The following is a 25,977-nucleotide window of genomic DNA, read 5'->3' as shown; positions in this document are numbered from 1 at the left end:
GTATCTCTGTCTTCCTGAGAAACCACTTTGAAGATATCACCATGTATTACAGCAGCCATTGATATTTTCCTACTAATCTATCCATAACTCTGTAATGTTTGTATTGTTCCTATGCTATTTTGTAAATGGATGTATGTTTATTACTATGTGTTTCCTACAAGAACCATTGAGAATAGTCAATGATTATTCTATTGGTCACTCATGTTTAGCTCTATTTATTTTCTTTAGAAACCACTTTGAAGATACCAAAGTATAGTACAACAACCATTGATAATAACCTACCACTTTTGTCTGTAACTCACTACTATTTGTTTATTTGTTTTCCTGAGAAACTATCTTGAAGATACCAATAGGTAAAATAACAACCATTGATATTGTCCTACCACTTTGTCTGTAATTTGGTAAGCCCCCCTATTACTATGTTATCCTTCTTTTACACTTTAAAATAATTTTTTTTTTTGTTTTTTTTCTCCGGTACCGGGAACCGAACTCACGACCTTGCGCTTGCCAGGCAGGCGCTTTTGCCACTGAGCTAAATCCCCAACCCCATAAAATAATTTTTTAAAAAAATCAAATAGCTGAGTGTGCCTGGGGTTCCTTTTTCATCCTCTATTCTGCTCCATTGATCCATATGTTGTTTTGTGCCAGTGTCATGGTGTTTTTTTAAATCACTGTAGCTTTGTTTTTTGAAGATTTTTTTTTATTTTAAAGAGAAAGAAAGGAAACAAAACAACAACAAGGACAAAAACAAAGCAACACAAAACCATAAATATGGTACAGATTTTCAAAACAAGATGATAGGAAATTAACAATGGTTTCTATATTTCATATTGTTACCCTCAATGTAGTTGCTCAGATTACCAGATTTCAGAATGCAAGATTGATCAAACAATTAAACATTAACTGTTCCTTGCAATAAATCAATAGAAATTAGTAGTACAACAATCTTATCTATCATATATACATGATATATATAGCTACATATATGAAATATATATATTTCCTTTCCTTCTTTTCTCCTTTCCCCATCCCATCTTTTCCTTTTAAGGAAAGGTAAACTTGACAATAGAAAGAAGTTTCAAACAGGTTATTAGGACAGTTCAAATAGCTGATAGATTGCATATTGTTGTCTCCTTGGTAGTTATTCAGAATAGAAGATATATGCCTGTTATCTTATCTATACAATATTAGCACAAGACTTTCTTTAATGAACTAAGAGACATTAGCTGTTCAACAATCTTAGCTATCTTGTATATACACATATTTTATCCTTCATTTCCCCTTTCCCCATCACAGTGTTTCTTCTTTTGAACAGTTTCTTCCCAGTTCACAATATCTATTGTACACTTCAGATCTCATTTACTGCTTTTTCACATTAGTGCAACAATTTGATGTTTACATATATGGGTTTGATTTATTTCACTTATTATGGTCTCAAATTGTATCTACTTACCTATAAAAGGCTCCATTTTATCCTTTGTATGGCTGAGCAGTACTCCATTACATAAAAACTCCATGTCTTCTTTATCCATTCTTCAGTTGATGGACCTCTGGGTTGTTTCCAAGATTTAGTTATTACAAATTGTGCAGCCATAAACATGGGTGTTATACCTGTGTTAAATGGGACTTTCAATCCCAGTTTTTTGAGGAATCTCCATACTTATTTCCACAGTGGTTGTACCAGTCTACACTCCCACCAACAGTGGAGAAGTGTTCTTTTTTCTCCACAGCTCCATGAGCATTTGTTATCAGTTGATTTATTGATGATAGCCATTCTTTCTGGGATGAGATGGAATCTCAGTGTTGTTTTAATTTGCATTTCATGAATGACCAATTATGTTGAACATTTTTTATGTATTTATTTTGCATCTATATTTTTTCACCTGAGAAGTGCCTATTCATCTCTAATGCCCACTTTTGGAATGGGGCTTTGAATTTGGGGGATCTGATTTTTTTCAATTGTTTATATGGTCTGGATATAAGTCCTTTGTATGTGGGACAACTGGCTACGATTTTTCACCCCCTCTGTGGGTTGTCTTTTCACTTTGTTGGTGATTTCCTTTGTTGTTCAAGAGCTTTTTAATAAGGTGAGATCCCATTTGTTGATTATTTCTACTATTTCCTTTGCAGTCTGGGTTTTGTTCATGAAGTCTCTGGCTATACCTATGTCTCTAACTTCTACCTACCCATTTTCTCTTCCAGTAGATTTAGCATTTCTTGGTTTTTCTTTGGTTTTTCTCCGGTACCGGGAACCGAACTCACGACCTTGCTCATGCCAGGCAGGCGCTTTTGCCGCTGAGCTAAATCCCCAGCCCCTAGATTTAGCATTTCTATTTTAATATTTAGGTCCCTGGTCCATTTTGATTTTAGTTTAGTGCATGGTGATAAATATGTGTCTATTGGTCTTTGGCATGTGGAAAGCCAGTTTTTTCAGAGCCATTTATTAAAAACACTATCTTTCTTCCAATGTACATGTTTGCTCCTTTGTCAAAGATAAAATGGCTGAATATGTTTGAAGATGCATCTGCATCTTCTATTCTGTTCCACTGATCTTCAGGTCTGGTTTTTTTGCCAATACCATGCTGATTTTATCATAGTAACTTTGTATTATAATTTCAGGTCTGGGATTGTGATGCTCCCTGATTTGCCTTTGTTGTCCAGAATTTCTTTTGCTATTCTAGGTATTTTCTAATTCCAAATGAATTTCAGGATTGTTTTCTCTAGGTCTGTGATGTATGTTAATGGTATTTTCATTGGAATTGTATTAAATCTGTATAGCAGTTTTGTGGGTATGGCCATTTTCATTATGTTGCTTCTTTGTCATGAGCAGGGAATATCTTTCTATTTTCTGATATCCCCATCAATCTCCTGTTTTAGGGTAATTTAATTGTCATTGTATAGATATTTTACATCCTTTGTTAGATTGATACCTAGGTATTCATTGTTTTGAGTGATATTGTGAAGGGCATGTTTTCCCTAATTTCTTTTTCTGTTTTTTTTGCCTGTGCATAGGAATGCTATTGACTTTTGAGTGTTAGCTTTGTATCCCATTTCACTACTGAACTTGAATATTAACTCTAAATGTCCTTTGGTTGAGTTTTTGGGATCTTCTATGTAGAGTATCATGTCATCTGCAAACAATGATAATTTACCTTCTTCCTTTCCTATCCCATCCTTTTTATTTCTTGTTCTTGTCTAATTTGTCTGGCTAGTTTCCAAAACTATTGAATAGGAATGGTGATAATGGACATCTTTGTCTGGTTCCTGATTTGAGAGCAAAAGCTTTCAGTTTTTGACTATTAATATGATATTAGTTGTTTATTTGTCATAGATGGCTTTTATACGATATAGGTAAAGACCATCTATTCCAGTTTTCTATAGGGTCTTCATCATGAACAAGTATTAGACTTTGGCAAAAGCTTTTTCTGCATCTATTGAGATGATCATGTAATTTTTGTCTTTGGTTTTTTAATTTAGTACTTTACATTTATTGATTTCCATATGTTGAACCATCCTTGCATCCCTGGTATGAATCCTACTTGGTCATGATGTATAATCTTCTTGATGATTTGCTGCCATCTGTTTGCCATTATCTTATTAAGGATTTTTGTATCTATGTTCATTAGGGAGATTGGGCTGTAGTTTTCTTTCTTGGTTGATTTTTTTTCTCATTTTGGGATTAGGGTAATATTTGCTTCTAGGAAATGACTTTGCAAGTACTACTTTCCTTTTAATTTCCTTAAAGAGTTTCAGCATTAGTGGCAGTAGTTCTTCCCTAAATTTTTTGTAGAATTCCACAGTGAATCTGTCAGGGTCTGGGTTTTTCTTTGTTGGTAAATTTTAAATTACATTTTCAATTTCATTGGATGTTATCAAGTTATTCAAAAGTTTTATATCTTCTTGATTTAGTTTTCATATTTCAATTGTTTCTAGGAACCTGTCCCTTTCTTCTGTGTTTTCCATCTTATAAGAATACAGATTCTCATAGTAGGTGTTGATGATCCCCTGGATTTCTGTGGGATCTGTTGTGATTTCCCCCTTTTCATTCCTAATTGTTTGAATTTATGTTTTTCCTTTTCTCTTTTTGATGAGGTTGGCTAATGGTTTATCAGTTTTATTTATTTTTTCAAAGAACCAACTTTTTGATTTATTGATTCTTTGTACTGTTTTCTTAGTCTCTATTGCATTGATTTCTGCTTTTACCTTTATAATGTCTTCCCTCCTCTGGGCTTTGGGCTTGATTTGTTCTTCTTTTTCTAGAAGTTTGAGGTTCAGCATTAGGTTATTTATTTGTGCTTGTTCTGCTTTCCTGATGTGTAAATTCATCACGATAAGTTTTCCTCATAGGACTGCTTTCATTGCATCCCATAAGTTTTGGTATGTGTTATCGGTATTACTGATTAATCATTTTTTTTTCCTTGTACCAGGAATTGAACTCATGACCTTGCGCTTGCCAGTCAGGCGCTGTGCCACTGAGCTAAATCCCCAGCCCATATTGACTAATTACATACAGTGTTTAATTTCATCTTTAATTTCCTCTGTGACCCATTGGTTGTTCAGAAGGGTGTTGTTTAATTTCCATGTGTTATGTAATTTTTGAGGTTTCCTTTATCACTGATTTCCAGTTTCATTGCACCAAGGTCAGATAGTATGCATGAGATTATTTTAATTCCTCTGCATTTACTTAAATGTGTTTTGTCAGTTAATATATGATCTATTTTAGGAGAATGTCCCATGTGGAGTGGAGAAGAATGTGTATTTTCTTGTTTTGGGGTGAAGCACTGTAGACATCTACCAAGTTCATTTGTTGACAGGCTTGGTTTAATTCCAATATTTCTTTGCTGATGTCTTGTCTAGTTGACCTATCCATGTGTGAGAGTGTGGTACTAAAATCCTCCATGATAATTGTGTTAGTGCTTATTTCATTTTTCATGTCATTTAAGATTTATTTTATGTAGTTGGGTGACCCTGTGTTTGGTGCATAAATATTTATGATTGTTATCTCTTCTTCTTGGGGTTTTCCCTTAACTAATATGTAGTGACCTTCTTTGTCTCGTTTGATCAGTTCTGGCTTAAAATTTGCACTGTTTGCAAATAGAACGGACATCTCCGCTTTTTTCTGTGTTTCTGTGGCATGGAGAATTGTTTTCCATCCTTTGACTTTTAGTCTATGAATTTCTTTGGGTTAAATGTGTTTCCCGGGTGCATCACATGGTTCTTCTTGATCCATTCTTCCAGTCTGTTTCTTTTGGTTGGTGAGTTGAGACCATTTACATTGATGGTTATAGCTGATATATACTGGCTTTTCTTTTTCATGTTGTTTCCCTGTTGTTTGTTCCTTGCCTTTCTGCTCTGTTTAACTGTTTGCCCTGTCTTGTGGATTCCTTTTATTGGCATTCCTGCATATATGGTCTGTGTATTTCTTTCTAATATATCTTTCCAAACATTCTGTAGAGCTGATTTAGTTACTTAAATTTCTTTAATTGCTCCTTATCATGGAAGTTACTTACTTCTCTGTCAATTTTGAAGTATAATTTTGCTGGATACATCAATCTGAGTTCAAGATTATTTTCCTTTAGGACTTGAAAAACTTCACTCCAAGCTCACCTTGATTTGAGGGTTTGTGTTGAGAAGTCTTTTGTAATTCTGATGGGCTTTCTGTTACATGTGATTTATTTCTTTTCTTAGCTGCTTTTATATTTTGTTCTTGTGCTGAATTCCTGGAATCTTGATTATTATATACTTTGACACGGATTTATTTTGGTCATGGCTATTTAGAGTTCTGTATGCTTCATTTATTTGCATGTAATATCTTTATCCATATTTGAGAAGTTTTCTGCCATTATTTCTGTGAAGAGATTTTTAATGACTTTTGTGCTGTCTCCAGCTTTCTCACTGATTCCAATCAGTCTTATTTTGTTCTTCTTTGCTTCATCCTATAGCTGTTGGATTGATTTTTTTTTGTGCAAAGTCACCTTCTCTTGTGACTTTTAAGATATCTTTCTTTTCCTGGTCACTAGTTGCTTTCCTGTCTTCTAGATCTGATACTCTATCGTCCCCTTAATTCAATCCACTATGTATACTTTCAGTGGACTTTGTAATCTTTGGCATTTCTGCTTGGATCTGCTTCATTGATTCCATTTCTTGTTTATGTTTTCCATTCATGGTTTCCATCATTTTCCTTAACTCCTCTATTTGTTTATCTCTGTCTGCTTTAATTTTTTTTAATTTGATAGTGATTTCTTTTTGCACTTTAGAGATTATTTTTTCTATGGCCTCTTCCATTTGTGTTTTCCCTTCTGCTGTTATCATTTCAGAGAGTTCCATTTGTTGGCTTCCAATTTCCTCTGTCTCTTTGTGCTCTGGACTTGTCCTGGGTAGTCTGGATGTTTGGGATTATATTTTGCTTCTTCATCTTGTCATTTTCTATTTGCTACTTTATTTCATTTTTTGTGTTGGTGCTTTTAGCTTTCTAATATTAGATATCCTTAATCACTGATGTTCAGGCTTTGCTAGGAGATATATTTTCCTCAAAATGTCTCCTCTTGTCAGCACCAAGTCCTGGGGATCTCCTTCTACTGGTGCTGCCAAACTGTAGCAGTGGAGGATGCACAGGGGACAGGCTTATACTTTTCCCATTGGCACCACCCTCACCCTTCCTGCTGGACCCACAGTTCCAGGACGATGGAGGATGTGCAACACGGGGACTCACTATTCTCTTATTGGTGTGATAGACCCAGGCAGTGGACAACACACAGGGTGCAGGCTTATATTCTTCCTGCTGGCACCTTCATTTTTTCCACCAAACCCACTGTTTCAGACAATGGAGTGGGTGTAGGTCACAGACTCACTGTCTTCCCATTGGTTCTCCAGAACTGGGGCAAAGGAGGATGTGCAGGGTCTCTTCTGATTCCACATGAATTTTAGGATTATATTCCCTAGATTTGTAAGGAATGCTATTGGTAGTTTGATTGGGATTGTGTTGGGTTTATATATGAGTTTTGGAGCTATGGCCATTTTGACTATATTGATTCTTTCTATCTAAAAACATGGGATATCTTTTCATTTTCTGATTTGTTTTCTTTTTTGGGAGTGGTACTGGTGATTGAACTCAGTGATGTTTTCGCCAATCTCTTTTTGCAGAGTGATGTAGTTTTTATTGCAGAGGTCTTTCATTTCTCTGGTTAGGTTAATTCCAAAGTATTTAATTTTTCTTGATGCTATTGTGAATTGTAATGTTTTCCCAATTTCTTTCTCACTGAGCTCATTATTAGTGTATAGGTATTGTATTGATTTTTGTGTTGATTTTGCCTCCTATGTTGCTGAATTTATCTATAAATTCTAGGAATCTTTTGTAGAATTTCCTTGAGTCTGTAACTAGAGGATCATGTCATCTGTAGATAATGATAATTTGCCTTCTTTCTTTTCTGTGTATATTCTTTTTGTTTCTTTCTCTTGACTGATTGCTCTGGGTAATGTTTTGAGGACGATGCTGAACAGGAGTACTGATAGTGGACATCTTTGCCTTGTTTCAGATTTTAGAGGGAAAGCTTTCACTATTTACTCATTTAATGCTATGTTGGCCATAGCTTTATCACAAATGGTTTTTATTAGCTTGAGATAAAGTCCTTTTATACCTATTCTATTCAGGGTTTTATTTTATCATGAAATGCTGCTGGAATTTGTCAAAGTCTTTTTTTATATTGATTGAGATAATAATGTGATTTTTGTTCTTGCTTCTGCTTATGTGATGTATTACATTTATTGATTTACATATGTTGAGACATCCTTGTAGCCTTGGGATGAAGCCAACTTGACCATGATGAGTGATCTTTTTGATGATCTGTTGCATTCAGTTTGATCTGCTGCATTCTGTTACAACAGTAATTTGTTGAAGATTTTTGGATGCAAGTTTATTAGAGAGCTTGGATTTTATTCTCTTTTCTGGTTGAATCCTTGTCTAGTTTTGGAATCAAAGTAATGCTATATTCCATGAATAACTTTGGGAGTACTGTTTCCCTTTTTATTTCATTAAAGAGTTTGAGGAATATTGGTGTTAGAGCTTCTCTGAAGTTCTCATAGAATTCAACAATGAATCCATCAGGACCTGGCCTTTTCTGAGTTGGTAGGTTTTTTTTAAATGACTGCCTTCATTTCATTTTCTACTATTGGATTATTCAGGGCTTGAAAATCTTGGTTCAGTTTTGATAACTCATATGAATCTAGAAATCTATCCACTTCTCAGTTGTCTAATGTTTGATGTACATATTTGTAAAGGAGTTGCTGATAATCTATATGTTGACAGTGTAATGTGATTTTACCTTTTTCATTTTGAATTACATTAATTTGAGTCTTTTCTTCCCTTTTTGGGTAAGATAGGCTAATGTTTTGTCTAGTTTATTTATTTCTTCAAAGAACCAGTTCTTCAATTCATTGATTCTTTGTATTATTTTTTGGTCTTAATTTCATTATTTTCTGCTCTGATCTTTGTAATTTACTTTCTTTGGGTTTTTCTTTGGGTTTCTTTGGGTACTAGCTTTGGGTTTGAATTGTTCTTGTTTCTCTAGAAACTTCAGATAAATCATTAGGTTATTTATTTAGACTTGCTCTGTTTCCTTGATTTGGGCATTCACAGCTATAAACTTCTTACATAGTGTTGCTTTCATTGTATATATTAAGTTCTGGTATGTTGTACTGGTATTATATTTAATTATAGGAAGTATCTATTTCTTAATTTCTTCTGTGGCTCATTGATTATTCAAGAGCATATTGTTTAATTTCCATACTTCTACATAATTTCTGTGGTTTCTTTTGCCATTGAGTTCTACTTTCATTCCACAATTATCTGATGATATGCATGATATAATTCCAGTTTTTTGCATTTACTTAAACATGCATTATTATCTATTATGTGCTCTATTTTTGAGAATGTCCCACATGTTGCTCAGAAGAATGTGTATTCCGTTGTTGGATGGAACATTCTGTAGATATCTATTGAGTTCATTTGTTCGAAGGTTAATTCAAGTTGATATTTGCTGATTTTTTGTTGGGTTGATTTGTCTATTTGTGATTGAGATCCCCCATTATGATTTCATTTATGTTTATCTGATCTTTTATATTCAGTAGTGTTTGTTTAATGAGGTTTGTTCAGCACATATATATTTATAATTGTTATCTCTTCCTATTGATTTATCCCTTAACCACTATATAGTGAACTTCTTTGCCTCTTCTGATCACTTTTGGCATGAAGCCCACTTTGTTTGAAGATAGAATAGCTACCCTTACAGTTTGTTTGGGTTCCAACTGCACTAAATGTTCTTTCCATCCTTTGACTTTTAGTCTGAGTTTTTTTGGGGGCGGGGCATTAAATATGTTTCATGTATACGGCATATCATTGGATTTCAGTTTCTTAATCCATTCTGCCAGTCTGTGTCTTTTAATTGATGAATTGAAACCATTCACATTAAGAGTTATTATTGATAAGTATTAGCTTATTCCTGTCATTGGATTGTTTTCCTATTACTGATTATCTTTCTTTTCTTTCCACTTAACTGCTAACCCTACCTGGTCTTTTTCTCTGACCTTTTGTCATTGATACTTTCATTGTATCTTTCTAGGTTATCCTTGAGAATTTTTTGGAGTGCTGCTTTGGTGGTCATGAAATTTTTAGGTGCTCTTTATCATGGAAATATCTTATTTCTCCAATACTTTTGAAAGATAGTCTGGGATGGAAGTTGTTCTAGCTGTTCCAGCCTTAAGGTTTGTGTTGAGAAGCCTACTGTAATCCTAGTAGGTTTACTTTTATAAGTGATTCACTGCTTTTCTCTAACAGCTTTCAAGATTCTGTTATTGTCTTGGGCTTATGGGACTTTGAGTATGATATGTTTGGAGTGGTTCTTTCCTGATTATGGTTATTTGGGTTCTATATACCTCACTTATTTGTATGTTTCTCCCTATATTGGAAAAATATCTGCTGTACATTTTCTAAACAGGTTTTTAAATGTCACTTGTACTGCCTTCTGATTTCTCACTAATTCCAGTTAATCCTGTATTAGTCTTTATGTCACGTAGTAGCCATTGGATCCATTTTTCTTGTTTCATTTTTTAAAATTATCTCTCATTAATTGGTTGCTAACAGCAGCCTCATCTTCTAGCTCTGATACTCTGTCCTTAAATTTGTCACTTCTGCTGCCCAGACTTTCAACAGAATTTTTAATCTCCTGAATTTCTCTTTGGTACCTTTTCATGGACTCTAATTCTTTTCCATGCTGTACATTCATACTTTGATTGCTTCATTTTTTTCTGCTAGTTTTTAATTAGTGTCTTAGGTAAACCTGCTGATTGTTTTGTTTATTAGGATCAGTATCTGTTTAATTATATCTTCTTTGAATTCACTAAGCACTTTATTCCCCTGCTTTGTTATCTCCTGTTATCCTTTCAAGTAATTCAGCTGTGTGGCTTCTTTATTTCATTCCCTCCCCCAATTCCCCCTGGATTGGCTTTGGTGAAGTTAGGAATTTTGGAAAGCATTTTATTGCTTTTTCTTCTCATGTTTCTATTTGTTTTGTTTGTTTTCTGTACTGTGATTTTGAGTTGATTATAGTGGAAGACTTTGTTGCTAACATGGTGACTTCTTTAGTTAGTGTCTGCTTTTCAGGATTGTACTCTGGATGTTGCTAACTGTAGGCCTTTACCTCTGTCCCAGAATCCCTTCACCTCTGCTAGGTTGAAGTATATTTTTCTCAGTACCTAGTTCTCCAGGAATTTGCAACAGTCCTAATATTGACAACAATCTACACACTGTACTACCATACAGGGAAAACTAATGGATCACAGCCATGTCACCTTGGCTATGGTAATAAAATTTATAACAACAGTGTTGCAAAAGACAAGTTAGATATTGACATATCCTAAGAACAAATAATATACCACCCTTAACCATAGAAAAGAGATCTATGATTATAGTACAAGCACCAAGACAAACCAAATATTAATTTACGTAAATATCTACTAAATGGGACAACTTTATCTCCCCTAAAAATAGAACAATATTCAATAATAATAGCATATATTTAACTCATTCTCTACAGATTAATAAAGATTAATGATTATAAAAAAGATTAGTGGTTATAGTAGTAAGACTAGTGGGTATGGGGAATGAGAGCATGAAGAAAGGAAAATTTGAAAAATTAAGCAATGGAAGGTAGGAAGGACGTGAAATAAATTCTAAAAAGTGATAAAAGGAAATTAATAATGTTAGATAAAAGTAATAGAAAAGAACGAACAAAAAAGGAGAGAATAGAAAAATGAAAGCAAACTAAAAGGAAAAGAATAAAGAAAAAATTGAAAGAACGAGAGAGAAAAAAACAAGGAAAAAGATAAAAACAAAAACGGAAAAGCCTGGCATGTTGACACACGCCTATAATCCCAGCACTTGGGAGACTGAGACAGGAAGATTGCTGTGAGTTTGAGTTCAGCCTGAGCTACACAGTGAGATAAAGGCTAGCCTGAACTACAGTGAGACTCTGTCTCAAACAAAGCAAAGAAAAGGAGAAAATTTAAACCCCCAAATACCAAACACACACACCAATAACAGAGAAAAAAATGGCTAAAAATTTTTTTCCTCTGTATTTCTAAATAAGTGGTTTCCTTTCAGGACCTGCATTCTGGAATCTGGCCCATCACGGTTCTCTCTGCCCAGCTTTTCTGCCTGTGGGTTTGTAAGGTGGTCTTCCTGCTCCAGAGGCCCCTCTGTCTGTAAACCCCTGACCATGGCAACCATACAAGCCAAGGTATATGCTTGCTTATGTTGGTAAATGGGGAAACAATTAGAGCACTGATCTCTGCTAGACAGAGGGAGTGGAGTAAGGGCTCTAGCAGGCTCCTAGACCCAATGGTATCACTTTCAGATCCAGCCATCTCTGAAAGCCACACCCACTGGGCCTGGCTTCCCACTATGGAGTGTGGGCCTTGTGTCCCTCCTAACCTTTGCTTGAACTTCTCACAGGATCTTTGTATAGCCCTTTCCCTCTCTCTGTCTGTCTCCCACAACTATCTCTTGCCCAGTCAGTATTATAGAGTAACATTAGAGTGAAGCTTCAGTGTGTTTTTCCTGTGACTCCATCCCACACAACCAACCCTTTCCCAAAATGTCACCTGATTAAACTGTCTCTGGCAGTATAGCAGGAACTATGCTGGATTTCTTCTCCAATTCTTTCCTGCCATGAAGATTCACTCTTGGGGTATAACTCTATGCTGTTTTTGCAGTTTACAACACTGTGGACTTTTCTTGGGCCTAGAACTGCTGTCCCAAGATTATTTCTACTTCAGTCTGCTGATTCTTTGGGTATTTATTTTCTCTCCTAGGGTTTTAGCCTTAGCCATGATTAAGTCAGTTGGTTGCTCATCACCTCTGTGGCCCTGTGCTGATGGGAACCAAAATGAAGAGCCAGCTAGGATTTGGCAGTTTCACATGGCCAGAGCGTGGAATCCATGGTGTGGAGTGAGCTGTGGATGCAGGCATTCTTCCCGTTATGCTTGGAAGAAGATTGGATTATGAGGGTGCTGAGTTCATCAATGGAATACCCATTGGTGAATGGAGTAGTAGGAGGTGAGGCCCTGTTGAAGGAGAGGGGTCATTGGGGGCATGTCTTTGGAGGGTGCATCTCTGTCTCTGACTCTTCTTGCTTTTTCTCTTCTCTTGGCTACCATGAAGTGAACAGTTTTTCTCTGCCAAGCCCTTCTGCCATGCTGTTTCTCTGTAGGAGAGATCCAGTCATGGACTGAAACCTTTGAAACCGGAAACCAAAATAAGCCTTTTCTCCTTTTAGTTGTGTATATCTGATATTTGGTTCCAGTGAAGAGAAAGGTGACTAATAGGAGTAGAAAGCTTATTTAAAGAAATAATGACTTAAAACTTCCTACAGCTGGAGAGGAGAATGGATAGATTCAAGAAGCTCAAAGGGTCCCAAATACAATGTTGAACCATAAGAAATACAGACCAAAAATACTACATTCAAATTATCCAAAGTCAAGGACAAGAAATTTTAAAAGTAACAAGGGAAAGATGACTCATAACAAACAAGAGACCCTCCATAAGATAATCAGTGGATTTCTGAGAAGGAACCAAAACCTGGCAGTCAAAAATACTGTCCTCCAGAAGTGCTGGAGAAATAAAAACTCTTCCAAACAAACAGTGAAGTTCACCACACTAGACCTAACTAAAAAGAGGTCTTTGGGTTGAAAAGAAAGGACACTAAAAAACAACTTGAAAGCATATGAAAGTATAAGATTAATTTGTAAAGGTAAAATATAGACCAATTTATAGAACTTAATTATGGTGTATAAATCACTTTTATCTTTAGTACAAGTTAAAACATAAAAACTGTAAACACAAAAATTTGTTAATGAATATGCAAAATAAAAAGATGTCAAATATGATATTGTGTGTGTGTGTTTGTGTGTGTGTGTGTGTGTGTGTGTGTGTATATAGAGGTAAAAATGTACAGCTCTGTATCCAATGGAAGTTATGCTATCAGCCTAAAACTGATTGTTATACATTTTGTGTTCTGTGTAAGCATAGTAACCACAAGCAAAATACCTGTGGTAGATAGACACACAAAGGAATCAAAGCATCTTGCTAGAAAAATAACACATAGAAAGACAGCAACAGAGGATTGACTATTGCTATTTTCTAGGATAAATCACATATAAGTCACAAAAATGTCTTCACAAATTTAAGAAGATTGGAATTATATCAGGTATCTTTTCTAAGCATAGTAGAGTGAAACTAGAAATCAGTAACAGAAGGAAAACTGGAAATTCTCGAATATGTGAAGTTTCTCAGATAACTTCTATTCATCCTAAAATATTAAATAAAAGTGCCCTCTGCTTTCATCCTCCATACCTATTCTGTGTGCTTTTGTATCCCTTCTTTCTCATGGAGAAGATTTTCCAGCACACAATTTTTGATCACAATGCTTGTTAAACTATGCTATCATTCAGTTTACTTAGAATGTAAAATATTTGAAGACAGGAGCTGAGCAGATCAGTTTGTATTCACCATGCTTCACAAGTACTGGATGCTAGGATTCAGTGAATATTTGCTGAACAAAGGAATCATTCTTATTGTAAAATTCCACACCTCTGTGTAAGAATTCTAAATTCATTTTATTTTATTTTTTAAAAATTCTACTATTACTCCAAACTCAAGATGAGGCCCTGGTAGCTTATTTAGATATGTGAATCAAGCAAGAATAAACAGCACTGGGTCACTGGTGACCTGGAGAGTCTGTGTTACATTCAAATTTTTAAATATTCAGTTTTTAAAAATTTAGTTTATTGGTACATTTTAGATATACATAATGATCATATTCATCTTAGGGAACTTGTACCTGTAAATGATACATTTTGACTCCTCTTTTTTTCCAATCCCTCTCCCCCTTCTGATTCCTTTTCCTCTCCCTATTTACAAAGCTTTGTTTCCATTTGATCATTTTTAAAATGTTTTTCCCTTTTCCCTTTCTTTCCCTCTTCCTCCACCCTAGTTCCTCTTTCCTTTTTAACAATTTCTTCCCATTTCACAATATCTTTTGTACATTTTTGTCCTTATTTACTCTTTCAGTTTCTCACTCCAGGGAGACAAATAATTACAGTAAAAAAAAACCCACATATAATCTAAAAATTATCATCTTAGCCACTTTTAGGTGTACAGTTTAGTGGTGTTACGTATATTCACATTTGTGTGCAACAGATACCTTGGACTTTTCATTTTGCAAAACTGAAATACTATACTTGTTAAACAAGTTGCCTTTGGCAACCATATTCTACTTTCTGTGAGTCAGACTACTTTAAATATCTCCTGAATAGAATCATAGTATATGTCTTATGATAGCTAGGTTAATTCATTTGTTATAATGTCCTTAATGTCATCCAGGGTGTAGCGTGTGACAGGATTTCATTCTTTTTAAAGGCTGGATAATATTCCATTATGTGTATACAACAAATTGTCATTATCATTCATGTGTGGATGGACATTTGGGTTGCTTCCACCTCTTTGTTATTGCGACTACTGCTGTAATGAACACGGTGTGTGCACATATCTCTTTGAGATCCTGTTTTGAATTCTTTTGAGGAAATAAGTGCTTTTTAAAAACCCTCTGCAGGCCAAATAAAATATAACCTCTAGCCAGAGTCAGACTGTAGGCTGCCAATTTGCAATCCCTATGTTTTTTGTTTATTTTTATAATGGGGACAATGGGACGATGCCTCCTGACAAAGCAGAGAAAACTCTGAAGTCAGTCTAGGAAATGAGAAGGTGCTATGTAAATGTAAATGTATAAAGTACCTTATTCCAGGCAAAATGAGCTGTACTGAGAAGAAAATATGGGACAAGACTGGTGCTTAGTGATATCTGAATTTGGGTTGGGAGCATAGTGGGATGACAGGAAGTATGGTGGCATTAGTAGTTTGCAAGCTAAATATCATTGAGAACAAATATTTGAACTTTGAGGGTGTCATTCACTCATACTCGAAGGTTAAAGGGGAGAAGGGCAGTAAAGAGTCTCAAGCCAGCCATCAAAGCTCCACAGAGCACAGAAGAGAGAACGGTAGACATAAATTACAGCAGCAGGTGACTGTGAATGACACTATCAGCTAAGGGGGTTTCACATGGCCATGAGCCAATCATGTGCATTTGGAAATGGAGACAGAAGTTATACTGCGGTCTCTAGAGGGCAATGCTCTGGGAGGAACATTCCTGGGCAGGGCAGAGCCCTGGTGAATTGAGTCTTACCTGATCTTGTCCAGTGGAGACAGAACAAAGACACACTGGATGTAGGATATAGGGCAAAAGACACAGGACAGAGGCACACCATTCTGCCTTGATGGAGGAAGGGAACAGGGACCAGCAGGGAGAAAAGATTGGGTGAGAAATGGATGGTGTATGGATGGCAGGAGATGGGTGTAATACGCAGTGGGTGTCCCTCAGGAGCAAGATGTGCCTCCCTCCCAAATAGGATTCAGATGCTCAGACTGATGCTCCTGCACACACATAGGACAGTGTGGAGGAGCCACTACTAACACAAAGGGCTCTCTTGTGCTCTCAAAGAGATCTGAAAATGCTTTGACAGTGCAGCGATGGGGAGGCTGGTTTGGGGTTTTTAAATGGTTAGGGGCTGGAGCTTCAGCAAAGTCCCTTCATGCTGACTGAAGTTTGCATGGTTTGAACTTTTCCATCAGTGCCAAAGGAAGGAGCAGCTGGGCTTTCCTATCAGCGTGTTTAGATGTGGGGCACATGGAGAAGGGGGACTGCAGGGCTTGAAAGCTCCCAGTCACCAGACATCAAACTATTGCCTGAGTCTTTATTATAAATGAGTACTAGAGTGCACTGAAGAGCCTGAACTTCAAGGGAATTAAAAGCATACAGGCTCCCAGAGGATATCCTCATAATTCCTTAGAGAAAGTAACCAGGGATTTTTGAGGCTGAGATTCTAGCCAATACAAGATTTGGAGGTTTGTAATTTTTCTTGTTTCTCATTAACAAAATTCCTGTCTGTTTCCTGTTAAGGTTGTCAAAAATTCACATACAAAAAAAAGCCAATAATGTCATCTGGGATATGTGTGTGCATTTTTTTGTGAACACTTTTTGTGTGTTGTGTGTTGGATAGAGCTGTTTGGTACTTAGTAGCTATTTCTACCTTTTTTGGTGTCACCCTGTAGTACAGAAGCTGGAAAGCAAAAAACCTCATTTCTCCGATTCTCCTGGGTGAATTTATTATATTAAATTTGGCTTAAACGTAGAAAGTAAAAGTGAAAGAAACTACCTCCTTTCCAGTGTTTAACTGTTTTTTCTGCTGGTGAATGAGATCTTGGACAATGTCCAAGCTCTTGAGGTTTTTTCTGAAGTGGTGTTTTAATATCCAGCCACTGGCATTGTGGGTGTTGAGAGGCAGTTGTCGGGTGGCAGCAGTAACTTCCTGACCCCAACTTTCTGATCCCTGGATCGTAGCTACGCTTGTGGGTTAATGAACTCAACAGTTCCAGTGTCAGCCTGCTGATTGCTCACCAGCCTGATTGCTGCCAAGCCAGTAGCTGCCTAGACAACCAGTTTTGCATTCTTCTGGGATTTATTCCTGGAAGGCCAACCTACAGCCTGCTCCTCCTGCCATTCAAGTTAACTTATAAATATCCAATTCCTTTTACTAAATTCCTGTGTGCTTAATATAACTAGACTGGTTTCTGTATCCTGTTCTGAACTCTTACTGTTATTGTGTGTCTTAGTAGAGGGGGACTGGTTAGGGACAATGGAATTGGAGGGATTCTGTTCAACTCCGTGCCATATTGGAAGATGGGGCAGGATGGGGACCCCACTGGTGAGAGAGAATGGAAAGATCAGTTGGGTCCTGGAAATTTCACTGGATCAAGGGTGGTGTTGAGGGGGAAACACCTTTGGGAATCCCAGAAATCTTTCTGCTGACTCCACTGACTGGAGATAATAAAGGAAAAGGTCATAAAACAGTATTTGAATCAGTAGATAAAGGTGACTAGTATTTTATTCATTGTTTTGCATATTCATTGTTTTGTTTGTAAATTTTTGGAAGCTCATTATTCCACATAGTTCTTTATTCTTAGTACAATTATAATGTGGTTAGAAAATACATTGTTCTTTTTCTTTCCTTTTCTCCTCCACTGATGAGATGTTACTTAAGTGCAGTCTCCCTTCACATTCACACACCCACCCCTGAATTTAATAGAGTAAAATTAAAATTTGCCTGTGGCAAATACAGGGATAATTTCCAAGATTTTAAAACATTATGTTGATGCTTTAATGCTGTCTGATATAGTGCCAGCAAGAAAAGTAATTCAACTTAACAAGTACTTCAGGTATACATTCCACTTTGTGACTTCCAGGCCACGGTACCTCTCCCTCCACTCCATCTCAGCTGCCCTCTCTCACAACACACTTTGGAACTCGTCACCCACTGGAACTGTGCCATCTCTGCACTGTTTGTCTCTGTGGCATCATTGCCTGATTATAAATTCCTTCCCAGCAGGTGATTTTGCCCTTCTATTTCAATGAAGAGTGAACATTTTCTTTTCTTTTCTTTTCTTTTTTTTGTCTTTTTGAGGAAGGGTCCCACTATGCCCTTCAGGCTGGCCTTGAACTCACTTATGTAGCCCAGGGTGATGTTGAACTCACAATGATCCTCCTGCCTCAACCTCCCAAGTGCTGGGATTACAGGCATGAATGAACATTTTCAGTTGGGAATTTCTTCAACTTTTAAATTTCAGCCAGTAAACTTATTTATACTCACAGTCTTTCCCACTTCCTTGACTCAGTTTCAGAAATTCATCATTAAGAATCATTTTTTGAAATATAATTCACATATCATGCAACTGAATCACTTACAGCATATAATTAAATAGTTTTTAGTATATTTAGAGAGTTGTGCAGCCATGGCTCTGATCAATTTTAAAACATTTTCATCATCACTAAAAGAAACACTTCAGCTATCACCCCAGCCCTAGGAAAAGAGTAACCTGTTTTCTTTATAGATTTGCCTCTTCTGGGAATTTCATACAATAAATCATAAAATACCACATGATGCATTTTTGATTGGTTTTTCTCATTTGGCACGACGGATGTAGTTACATTGCAGAGTGTTATTTATTGCTTTTTATGATTGAATAGCATCATAATGCATGAATGTATGCCATTTAAAAATTTATCAATTGATAGGCATTTTTATCCAACTTTTGGCTATTATGAGTAATTCCACTATGAATATTCACATACCAGGTTTTATGTTGGGCACATGTTTTAATTTCTCTTGGATGTACACCAAGGAGTAGAACTGATGGATCATATCTAATTATTTGTGGAACTGCCAAAATACTTATACCATTTTACATTTCTACTATGAGGGTATGATGGTTCTAATTTCTTTGCATTCTTGCCAACCCTTGTGAATGTGTGATCTTTTTATATTAACCATCATAATGAGTACTAAATAACATCTCACTGTGGTTTTGACTTGCATTTCTTTGGTTGATAATGATATGAGCATTTTCTCATGCACATAGCAGCAGTTTGTATCTCTTCCTTGAAAAAAAAATCTTTTCTTCTATTGCCCATTTGGAAATTGGGTTATTTATCTTTTTTATTAATTTGTAAGTGTTCTTTATATGTTATAGATACAAAACCTTTTTCTCCAATTCTTGAGTTGCCCTTTTACTTTTTTATTGTGTCCTTTGCCACACAAAATTTTTTTCCTTTAAATTCTATATCTATTTATTTATCATTTTTCTTAATCCTTTCTCTAAGAAACCACTGCCCAATCCAAGGTTCATATATTTACATCTTTTTCTTCTGAGAAGCTTTAGGCTTAGGCCTTTGATTCTACTTTAGCTAATTTTTGTATATAGTACAAGGATGGTACAACTTCTTTTTAAAAAAATTACAGGTATATTAACACCATTTATTGAAAAGATTTTTTCCCATTGAGTGATCTTAGATCGTCTGTTGAAAATCAGTTGGCTGTACATGTGAGGATTTATTTTTCTTTCCACTGATCTATATGTCTAACCTTATACCAGTACCAGTACTGTCTTAATTAGTATAGTTTTTGTAGTAAGTTTTGAAATTTAGAAATGCAAGACTTCCAACTTTGTTCTTTGTTTTCAAAGTTATTTTGCCTATTTTTGATCTCGTGTATTCCCATATGAATTTTAGGATCAGATTGCCAATTTCTTCAAAGAACTTCCCTGGAATTTTGACAGGGATTGTATTGAATCTGTAAGTCAATTTGGGGTGTATTTCCATCTTAATAATATTAAGTCTTCTATCTGGGCATGGTATAGTGCACAATTGTAACCTCAACACTTAGGAGGCTGAGGCAGGAAAATCACTACAAGTTTGAAGATAGCTTGGGCTAGTTGCAAGGGCTTGCTGTCCAATGCACGTAGACACTGATACAATGACACTGAGTTTTTGCAAAAAGAAAAGGCCTTATTGCATAGCCAACCAGTAAGGAGGTTAGGAGCTAAAGGCTCAAATCTGCCTCCCTGATTGATTGATTGATTGATTGATAATGAAGGAATCTATAGGAAGGGAACTGCTTTCTGATTGGATGACAAGAAGGAGCACCCATTTCTTATAGGGATTTTGAGTGTCTGATATTGTTGACCAGGTGACCCAGCTTCTATTCATGCCCATTCTTAAAAAGCAGGTTCCAAACAGTACTTAAAATTTTCTTTTTTGTTGACCAATTTTGCAAGCTTGAATTTGGTAATCCGAATGACTGACCTGAAAACAACAATATGCAGTATAAGGACCATTGTTGAACTCTTGCCATCTTTTATGGTGAAGCTTTACATTGCTTCCAATGTTTTTTTTTATTATTATTTGTTACTGTCTTTGATTGTTTGATCAATCTTACATTCTTATGTCTGGTGGACTGAGCAACTTTATTGACGATAACAGTATGTAGTGTAGCAGCCACTGTTAATTCCTATCATTTTATTTTGAGTTTATGTATCATTTTTGTGTTGTTTTGATTTTGTCTTCATTGTTGTTTTGTTAGTTTTTTTTTTAATTATAAAAAAGAATTAATAGTGAAAAGCCTGGAGGCTTTCTTTTCCTGGAATGTAATGTAAGGAATTTATGTCTGGGTGTGTCTAGGTCTTCTTCAATTTCAGTGTACATATTCTTTAATTTCTTTTAATAAGATTTGTATTTTTAAGTATGTTTTGTACATTTTTGTTAAGTTTATTCCTAAGTATCTTTATCTTTTTGTACTATTGTAAATAGAATTGTTTCCTAACTTCATTTTCAGTACATTCATTTTAAATGTTCAGAAACACCACTGAATTTTGTATATTAATCTCGTATCCTGCAACTTTGCTGAACTCATGTATCCTGAACGGCTTTTTTTTAGTGGATTTCTTAAAATTCCCTGTGTAAAATCATGTCACTGGCAAATGGAGACAGTTTGACCTATTCATCTTCAAAAACAAAAAAGAGGGGCTGGGGATTTAGCTCAGCGGCAGAAGTGCCTGCCTGGCAAGCGCAAGGTCATGAGTTCAATTCCTGGTACCAGAAGAAAAACAAAAAAACAAACAAAACCAAAAAAGAATTAAATTGTATTTATTGTGATTCAGAAAGTGTGCAATGTCTTCTGTCTATGTTAGCTCTGATCCCAGAGGGGCAGGGAAATTTAGAAACTCCCCCATTTCCTGTCAGTTTCTTTTAATCAGAAAGAGTTTATTTGGAATGGCATACAGCTGACTCCATTTGAACAGCAGTACAGAGATCAACCACTGAAAACTGACACCATTTCTTCCATTTGTGTTAGGTCAAACAGGATAAGAAATACAGCTATTGTTCTAGAAGGGAGAAGAGTGACCCCATGCTGATGGGAAGCTAATTGTTTCTCATTGTGATTAGACCAAGTTTGGCTCACATGGAATGAAGTGTTTCTATTTTAGGCAATGGACAAGGTCAACGGGTAAGGTCATAGTTCTCCTAAAGGGAAGCCCAAACTGGGTTTTGAGAGCTCTGGTTCACTCTAGCTCACACTTTGAATCCAAACATTTTTGCTTTTCATTCTCACAGGTGGGTGGTACACAGCAGAGGGGAGTCTTGGAAATCACCTGACAGGAAAGTCACATAGCTTTGCCTGTGGTAACAAATATGGAATGCATCTAGGAATGGCATAGCCTCCTGTGGAATGAAAGGGATTTTTCTGAAGGAGCTAGTTATGTCACCAAACCAAGTCTATTTTTTTTTTTTTTTTTCCTGGTACCGGGAATCAAACTCACGACCCCATGCTTTCCAGGCAAGAGCTGTGCCACTGAGCTAAATCCCCAGCCTCTCAAACCCAGAGTCTTAAAGAGGAAACAGTAATGTGAAATCAGAGTAAGGTAGTGAAGTTGGGATACAAAAAGCTGGCAGAGCAGAAGGAGCCTCCTTATGAAAACTGATCTAGAAGTCTTCTCTGGGAAAGTAAAAGGGTAAATTTTTGTTTTCCATGAATTAAACCTTCATTTACCCTATACTATGTTACAGGAAGGGTTGCTTGGAAGTGGATGGAAAGATGGAGTGTGGGATGCAAAATATTTTGCAGAGATGAGCATCTATAAAACTAAGAAGAAGCAGATAATAGGAAAGATAAACTACAATAGGGGGCCCAAGAACAGCCAGAATCTGGGTATCTCCCCATCTCTGCATCCACCATAACTGCATCCTGACTGAAGAACTGAGTCTACTGAATTATTGCTCTGGAGTGACTGATCTCTGAAGTCTGTTGGGTCAGCCTACTTCCCCATTCCTCTCCTTGTGCGCTCTGGAGGAAAATGAAGAATGGGTGGGATGACAGTCATCTTTCACCATGTTTTCCCTCCTAGCACATGTGGGTTATGGTATTTTGTTTGTGGGCCATGCGAGATGCCTTGAACCCTCGAGTGGGGTAAAGCCCTCTCTTCCTCTCTATGATTTCTAAAATCACTTTCACAGGGTTGGGGGATCGTCACTAAGGAAATGTCCATTGTTTTCCCCATTCCTTTCTTGTCTCCTCCTGTGTTTTTCTGCCAGCTGGGGTAGTCCTTGAATATTATGGCTTTATCCCTCTGTTCTTGCTTTGTAAATCCTGACATTAAAAAATAAGTAAGCACTGGGAGACCTTCTCATCCCTTCCCTCCCCTGTATAGGTACACTGGGAAAGGTATATAAGATCAATTCAGGGGGAAGAACATTTGGGCCATAAGCCTACATTATTTTCTTCATTCCTGCTTTACCTTTGGTAAAGCTGATATTTGATATCTATAAACCTCATGAATCTGTTCTCAGTTTGGAAGGAGCTGGAACCCATAAAGCTGAATATCTGAGTTTCTTAGGAGGTGCTTAGAGAGATGTCACTGTAAAGGTCAGGTGAATTCTTGTGCTTTCTGCTGCAGTAGTGTAGACTAAGTTACTGTTATCACCATCTTGTAAGATGTATACACATCATTTTGCCAGATAAGGGCATTCAGGCCCTTAGGGATTATTTTATATTTCTGATGAGGATAAACTCTGTGAAATCACAGTCTATTGTTCCTATTCACCTTTAGTTATATTTTAAACAAACATCATCTTTAACCCACTTCACTGAAATTGTTCTCACCAAGATCACCAAAAGATTGCATTTGCTAGTGCTGTCAGATACTCTTGAGAACTTAGCTGTTTAAACTTTTTACTTGTGGAGCTGCTGAGCCTGTTATCCACTCCTTTTTTCTTCTAATCCCTTTTCCTACTGGCTTCATTGCCATGGGTCCTTTGCAGTGTCCTCATGTCTGACTACACCTTCTCTGTTTCCTTGTAGCTTCTCACTTTGTCTGTCAATGTTTTTCTTCTGCAGAGTTCTGTTTTTGGTTTTCATGGTAGGTAAGGTGTTTTAGCTCATTCAGAATGCATTTAAGTTCAGCTTCCTCTTAACATGTGGACTATAGGAAGCTCAAGTGACAAAGCCAAAATGAAAGAAACCAAAACACTTTTAGATGCTGGAGAGTTCTGGATATAATTTAATTTCTATGAATATATATATAGTGTGATGCTTAGTTTTGGAGCTAATTAGAAGAGTTAAAGCAAGGGTTCTTTTTTTTTTTTTCCTTTTTTTGCTATTGGGAATGGTGGTGAACATGACACAGTTTGGAGTAGGTAGCTGTAATTATAGTAGTTTCTAATGAGGCAATTTCCTGATTTTATGGATCTCTGATCATTTTAGAGGCAGCAGCACCTTTAGTGGCCCAGTTCTGCAGTGTGGCTCTGGGATTTGTTTCATGAAGGCTTGAACAGAGTCATTTTCATTAGTCTCTGTATTTCACTTTATATTCTGTAATAAATCCCTTTCCTCTGAATTGCAGTACAGAAAATTCTGTTGCTTATATGTGAATACTGATCAGTATAGTGCTACTTTGCTTGAAGTTTCCTGTTTATGTTTAAAACTCAGGGCCATCAATAGGCAATATTATCCTGACTGCAGAGATGTCTCCTAATTTTGTATCTTCAGATGAGGCAACTGTATTAAGCAACTATGTGTATACTGGACACCTCTATCCAGATGTAAATTGAAACCTCATATTCAGTGTATCTAAAACTGAACTAGTCTTTTCTTTTAACACTTTCATTATTTTTTATCCAGAAATATAACCTAGATATTTTGGTATCATCTTTTACTCCTTTCTTGACCTTGTTCTCAACTTCCTGACAATACTAAGACCTGTTCACACTAATTTCCAATTTGCCTTATATTTACCCCTTCTCCTCCTCCCCATTGCTAGTACCTTACTTAGTTCTTATCTGAGTTATTGTAATAGTCTTTCTTTTCTCCTTTTGCACGTCTTTCTTCTTTTGTTCTAATTTAAAAATATGCATTAAAGGTGATTCTATTCTTTGCTTCTTTTTCTATTTTGACATGTCTGAAACTGAGATATGTCTTATAATTGATGGTGACCTCCACTTGCTGTCAGTTTGGAAGCTATTCTAACACAGTGAATATTACCTGCTTGCATTAACTTGGTTGTTATTTAGGGTGAGTCAAGCAGATGACTGCAACTTGTTGATGTTTTAGTAAACCACCATTAAAGGACCATTTGAGGAAGGAATATGAGTCCTGATTGTTGCATGGTAAATTTTTATTAACACACTGTGGTAAAATTGGACAGCATCAAAAGCTGTAGAGTGAGTGCCAATAGCTTGGCAGAAAACTCCACAGACAATGCTGGAGCACTCTTAATAGATGCTACCTATCATGAATACTCTGCATGTCATAGAGATCAATATCAGGTACCATTTAGGGTGTGGAATGGGTGAGACGGGGAGGAGGGGGAATTTCAAAGTGAGCAAAGAAAAACTTCTGTCAGACAAAGTAAGTCTGTCCATACCCCAAACATTCTTGAGTCCTGGATTTTGAGTTGACATTGGCTTTTATTTATATACAAAAATACAAAAATTTTAGAATGACCTCAAGTGTTCAGAAATGTAGGATGTCTCCAACTAGCTGAACATAAGCTTGTTTTGAGAGTTTTCAAGAATGGTTTGGTTTTCTTTATTTCTAGTAGCAGATATGGCAACTCAGCTACTTGAGTTGTAATATTTGAAAAATGATAATGAAATGATAAATATTGTGCCTTACACGACAGAAGCAGAGGGTGTTAAATATTTTCAAGTGGTGCAAAAGTATTTATCCCCAACCGCCAACAGGCATATGTGGTAATTTCCTCCCTGCCTTTGCTCTGCTCAGATATCATAGTTAGAATGCTATAAACTTCATAACTCATTATGAATCTGAACACACTGCAGCATAAGAAAAAGAAGTGCTACTTTCTTAACCGGAGGAAGAGGTGCTTTGAAGAGTAATTCTTTTAAGCATTTGCTTATTTTTTTTTCATCTTCTACTCAGTTCTGCACCCATCCCCCATACATGATTATTAACTAAGTCAGAGTGAATGCTCCTATCACTTCCTGCTCAGCTGAATCAACACTTCCGGAAGCTGTGACTAATAAAAGCCACAGCTTATGGTTATAGCTGGCTTTTAAAATCTTGGTTAGCTGTGAGGGCATAATTATAAGTAGCCACACATACAAAATGAGTAAGCTGATTCAAACTATGTCTATAAATTACACAGAGGGAGAGGAGTACAGCAACAAGCCAGACTTCATTAATGATTATTATTTGGCTTTCAAAAAAATTGTATTGGCTGATTACATAGATATTTTGAAATCATGATAGTATAAACAAAGACTTTTATTTATAGAATCCTTAATGGCCCTTTGCCTTCCTAGTCATGGTTCAAAGTACTAGGACATACAGAAAAAGAAAGATATAATCTCTTAATGGTAGACTAACAGATATTATGATTTTGAATGTTATTTTGTTGGCTAATTGCTATTGAGATCAGTTAATCTCCAGGAAAAAGTACTTCATAACTCCAAAATCATAT

Source organism: Chinchilla lanigera, unplaced genomic scaffold (assembly GCF_000276665.1).
Source record: "Chinchilla lanigera isolate Chin_1 unplaced genomic scaffold, ChiLan1.0 scaffold00009, whole genome shotgun sequence".
In the NCBI taxonomy this organism is placed as follows: Eukaryota; Metazoa; Chordata; class Mammalia; order Rodentia; family Chinchillidae; genus Chinchilla; species Chinchilla lanigera.
Note: the sequence above shows the minus strand (reverse complement) of the source record.